Source organism: Erpetoichthys calabaricus, chromosome 12 (assembly GCF_900747795.2).
Source record: "Erpetoichthys calabaricus chromosome 12, fErpCal1.3, whole genome shotgun sequence".
In the NCBI taxonomy this organism is placed as follows: Eukaryota; Metazoa; Chordata; class Cladistia; order Polypteriformes; family Polypteridae; genus Erpetoichthys; species Erpetoichthys calabaricus.
The window spans coordinates 78484424-78490423 of record NC_041405.2 but is presented as its reverse complement, the minus strand read 5'-3'; the positions used below and the strand labels follow the sequence as shown (position 1 = coordinate 78490423).

Sequence of the window (6000 nt, the reverse complement as noted above, 5' to 3'; positions counted from 1 at the left end):
AAAAGAGAAAGTAGCACAATGGCATTGCAAGCACTAATTTACAAGCTAGTGTGGAAGGGCAGGTGCCAATAAGGAGAGGTAGGCTCTGTCATGTGCACTGTCCTGCCAGTGACATCTTCAGGGTCACCTAAAGAAAAGATGGAGTTGCACCCTGAAAGAAATGGAAAAGTATGTTCTCCATGACACCAATGAGGAGTCAACTTAACCAGCTTCATAATTCCTTTGTCACTTTGTTTTTTTCTGTAATCTTCCAATGTTCAGACAGATGACAGGGGTGCTCTTATATTACAGTATAAATATGAAATATTTTTGTATTTATTATATCATATTACTAAAAGAGTAAATGGTTCAAATTATTTAATTTTATAAAAGTAAAAATTATTAAATTAAGAAGGATTTGGTGGTATAATATATAAAATGTGTATTTCTACAAGGAATCCATTTATTTATGCTAGTCCCATTGAGGCAGAAGCCAGTATTTTTGTCAGTATGTGATAGCAGAGCAAATACACTCTTGCATTTTCTTCACATCATGGTGAGGTAGGCCCTTAAAGAAATGGAGACAACCCACTGATATCATGTGAACCACTGCACAGATAACAGCCTCACACTGTTCCACATATTTCGTTTTGCTGCATGCCTGTAATGGTTCATTTTACCTACTAACACTTCCCTGCATTGCCTCTGCCATCTGCTAATTTGACTCCTTTCTTTTTACTTTGCTTAAGGAATTTCAGGCACCTGCTTCACATTGTTTGCCACCCACTCCCTGCTGGGTGATTTGTTGTGCAACGTTCATGGTTTCCTACAGTCTGCATTGTTGTTTCCAAAGTTGTCTTCTTCATTATTTCCATTGTTACACCTGCTCCATGTTTATATGCCAGGCTTGTTTAAGATGTTTCTATTCTTCTGCTATCCAAAGTTTCAGTTTTATTACAGTTCAAAGATGGTACAAAAATGCATTTCCTCCTTCTTTGAATGTAGGAGAATCATAAAAGACCCTGAAAAGAAAAATGAATTTATGTCATTATGATTTAGGTAGTTAGACTTAGTTTCCATGTATTCATAGTTATTTCATGAAGAACCTAGTAAAAAACAAAGTACAGAATGCCTTTTCTTTTATTATCATGATTTATAATATTGAATACTGATATATTTTTTCTTCTTATTTGAAATTCTTCTGTGTGTTTCAAAGGGGATGTTGTTGTTTGTTATAATATTAATATATTTCTTTAGCTTGTATAAAAGGTAAATTTACCCTTGGGACAAATAAAGTTCTATCTATCTATCTATCTATCTATCTATCTATCTATCTATCTATCTATCTATCTATCTATCTATCTATCTATCTATACTATACTATACTATACTATACTATACTATACTATACTATTAAGAATGTAAACAACTGGTGTAGGATTACCAGCAATTAAACCTCATACAATAGATGCTAAGACAACTAAATACTGAACTTACTGCACTCTCACACCCAAGCTCTTACACTCGATAATATGGGCCAAATTAGAATTTCAGAATAGTAGTTATTTTCTTTTGCAAATACTTATTTTAATTGAAGGCTACTGATCTTAGAATTTAAAAAGAAAAACTTAATTATTACCCAGAAAGTGCATAAATGCTAAATTGATGTCACCATTATTATTATTATTACTAGTATTATTATTGTTGTTGTTGTTTTAGTTATTTAGGCATTACAACAAATGTGTTTTTGTCTTTTTGCTCTTCTTGTCTTTGCATGGGTCTTTAAAGTTTCAAGCTATATTTAATAAAAGAAATTGTTTCAAAAACAATCAGTATTTGTGATGGGCACTATTTTTTTTATCTTTTATAGATATATAAAGCAAGCAACATATCATTAACTCTGCTTTGAACTAACAGAAAGTGATGTCTTTAAAGTTGTAGTATCTAATTACCTAATTTAACCATGTGCTTGCTTGATTATGTGAATATATACTTGCCCAATACACAACCAGCACTGTATCACACAGATCTACATATATAAACATTAGAACACTTTTGATTTTTATACACTATATTAATCGGTCAGAGCACAAGGCCAGCCATTGTACAGCACCCCTGGAACAATTTTCAGGTTAAGGGCCTTGCTCAAGGACCCAACAGTAACAGGATTTGAACTGGTAACATTCCCGATATTAGCGCAGAGCCTTATCCTCGGAGCCACCACTCTACCTTTTTGACGAGAACAGACCATTCAGTCCAACTCGGCTTGTCCATTCTATTCACCTAGGCTTACGATAACATCAACTTGAGATTTGAAGACCCCTAAAATCCAGCTCTGCATTATTTCATGTGTCTGACTTTCTTTGCATGAAGAAAAACTTTCTAACATTTGTGTGAAATCTGGCTTTAACAATTCTGTAGCTGTGTTCCTATTTTCTTACTGAAGAATTTATTTTAAACAAACAGCTGGAATCCATTGCACTAATTCCTTTCCTAATATTAAACACTTTGATCATGTCACCTCTTAACTTCCATTTTCCTAACCTGAAAAGATTCCACACCTTTAATCTCTCTTCACAGCTCATTACCTCTTACCAAAACTATGCACAGTACTCCAGACAAGGTCTCACTAGTGCATTATCAACTTAAGCATAACCTCACTTGGCTTTAGTTGTGCTATGTAATCTGACATTCTGTTAGCCTTGTTAATGGGTTCTGTATATCGTCTGGATGTTGTCAGCGATGATTCCACTATGACTCCTATTTTCTTCTTAAAAGGTATGTCTCAGACCCCATTGTGTTTTCAAATCTGATATTTCTGCTTCTTAAGTATAATACCTTACATTTACTTACATTAAATTTTATCTTTCACAAATCTGCCTAATTCTGTATGCTGTCCAAGACCCTCTATAATGATTCAGCTGATTTATCATTATATGCCCCACTAAGTAGCTTGTTATCATCTGAAAATGTAACCATCTTATTGTTGATATTCTTATCCAGATCATATATATATGTGTGTGTGTCTATTAAAAAGCAGCAGCTCCCACTTCTTTTAGTGTGGTCATTAACCTCACATCTCTCTTATCTTATGCTTTTGTTGGTTTCACAAGGAACTCCAGCATGTTAGTGAAACACAACCTTCCCTGAACCTATACTGACTATTTTGTAAAGCAATTGTTCTAGACATGTGCCGCTTCACTTTTTCCTTAATAATTTCCTTAGTAATTTTTCCTTTAATTTATACAGTATGTGATAAAACAGAAGTGTTCTGTTTATGTCATATAAAAGCATTAAATCATGGGGAATATTTTCTTGTTCTATTTTGCTAATAATGTGTACTGATATTTAAAAGGGATTTTGGTTTTCTTGGCATGTCTGTCTAGGTACAGGTGGGTTTGGTTTATTGATTATAACTTATTGAATTTTGTGTACAATAATGACACTCAAAAATTAATTATGTGATCATTATTCATATTAATTAAAAATCTGATGTGAAGAAACCTACTGATTGTTACATGATCCTGTTACCCCTCTGGCTGAAAGTTGAAAACATTCATCTGTGAAGTTTCCATCAATTCACCATCAATTAGTTATGCTTTTTATTATCATAAAAGATGTAAAAGCAGATTTTATAAATACTTCCACTCTGTGAAGCTAAAGACTAATGACATACAAATCTTATCTTCAGCTGCAGTTCATATCAGTATAGCAAATCAGTATATTTTGACTCTGCACAAAATATGTCATTTTTATTCACAATTAATTAGATTCATGCTTTACTTTTTTGATTGACTTAGTCAATTACTTTTCTACAACTCAATGATATGGTTCTCTATGCAGCTTACCTTGAAATTTCTTAACCTTTTTTGGCATTTTCCTGACCTGTGAATACATTTTATCATTCTAAACTAACTCAGTGTGGTGTTACATCAAGAGCTAAAAGCTCTGGTTTGTTGTATGCTTACAAACATTAGAAGTGTAGCATAGCTTCACTGAAGGGTCTATCTTTTTAATGCATTGAATAGTGGATGGAAAGGAAAAATAAGATAAGCATACAGGTGGACATAAACATTCAAGAACAGGAAAAGCAATAGGCGAAGGGCCTGCATATAGCTATTAAAAAAATAGAAAAGGAAACTATCTCAGCTACTGGCCAATGGAGTGGTGGCTCTGAGGCTAAGGATCTGCGCTGGTATCCCGAAGGTTGCCGGTTCGAATCCCCGTCACTGCCAAAAGGCCACTGCTCTGCTGGGCCCTTGAGCAAGGCCCTTAACCTGTAATTGCTCCAGGGGCGCTGTACAATGGCTGACCCTGCGCTCTGACCCCAAGGGGTATGCGAAAACTATCAAATTCCTAATACAAGAAATTGTATAAGGCTAAATAAAGAAAAAAAAAAAAAAAAGAGCATGACAATTTCAAGGAAAATCAATATTTCTAACAAAGTGAATGGCATCCCAACTGAAACAAGCAAGGTGTTCAAGATCTTCATCCTTCTACATGACATACCATTCTCAAACCCATTTAATCTTATCCATGGTCACGTAGGGCTGAAGCCTGTTCAAACAGCACTTGGCACAAGGCTGGAAATAACCCAGGCTAGGCAGTCAGCCAAACTATTGCGTGGCCCTGTCATGCACACATCCACATTCACACTCACACAAAGCAACTGGGAGTTGACAATTAACCTAACTAGCAGGTCTATTGAGGAAGTGAGAGGAAAACCAATGCAGATGCAGGCAAACCCTGAAAAGTTCCAGCTTGACAGTGACTGCATATGGGATTCAAGCCAAGGATGCTCAGTCCTTGAGGCAAATCCACTGGCCACTGCATCATCCTGTCAACCCTTTAAAAGACAATGTCACTTAGAACTGGAAACTGAAAAACAGGAAAACACAAACAAAATCTACTAAATAGTAAAGATATCTACAAATAATGCATGAATTAACAAGTAATTTAAATAAATTATTATAAAAAATCATTTATTCAAACATTTTAAAACATAATCTGATTACTGCTTGTGTAGAATAAGATGAAACAGTGAATAATTGAACAAAAGCAAACCTGGGATCTGAATTCAGAAATAGTTGAAACCTAAAAAAAAAAAATCTGTGCGGTAGTCAAAAATGAGTTTAGGAAACTTTAAAGTAGAATGCTAATTGCCTTAAGTCTGTGTATTTTAATGACTGTCTTCTTTCCATTATGTGGGAACAAAAACACTGTGAACTATACCTGTTTGGTGGTTACATGATATTTGGAAGTTATGTGCATACTTCTCTATGTTTCCTTAAACTGTCATATAGTCCACAGGAGAGACATCTTGATACTGGACATTAGCCTTTCCTAATCAGTTCTACAAAGTTTAATTGTAGGGATATGTTTAGTCAATTAGCAAATAACACTTACTGCAAAATCTATTTGTGTTTAAAACAGAGTAACAGTTTTATCATAGTTACAATTTCAGGAGTTAATTAGATCTTTTTACATAAACCTCATACAGTCATTCATACACTCATGTTACTGTATGTTATTCACATGGTCCGTAGAAATATATTATTTAACGTCTAAGAAATGTACACTGATGTAGACAACTGGAAAAACATTAATTAATTTGCTTTTCTTATTAGATCAGAAGTTACATTACCTGCATACTGTATAATCTCATAAATCAAACTACTTTACAAAGTCAGAAGTGAGAGAATTTTTGCCACATTGTAAACTAAAAAATATTAAATGGGATAATGTAAAGGTCATAGCCAGAGTATCACAACTGTATACTTTGCTTGTCTTTTGCACTTTCATTTTTTCTCAAAGTCTACTTTAAAATTTGTCTTTTTTCTCATATGGTAAGTTGTTCATCATTTTTCAATATATTTTTTTGTGTTTTTTTTTTGAGCCCTGAGTTGATTTCCAAACATATTTATATTTTTCAAGTCAAAGATTTTCTTGACTTCAAAATGTTAGATTTCCTTTGTACTCAAAAAACAAGTTACCTTCTGCTCTACACAATAAATACATGTG

General features: G+C 33.9%; 1 long non-coding RNA gene across 2 annotated transcripts in view; it reads right to left on the bottom strand.

Moving 5' to 3' along the window:
- Positions 1–340: 340 nt before the first annotated feature.
- Positions 341–6000, bottom strand: part of LOC127529739 (uncharacterized) — a 30441-nt gene continuing 24781 nt past the window's right edge. For both annotated transcript variants that reach the window (XR_007936329.1, XR_007936328.1), the window contains one exon: positions 341–1001. This is a non-coding gene — a long non-coding RNA (uncharacterized LOC127529739). The remainder of the gene's footprint in view (positions 1002–6000) is intronic.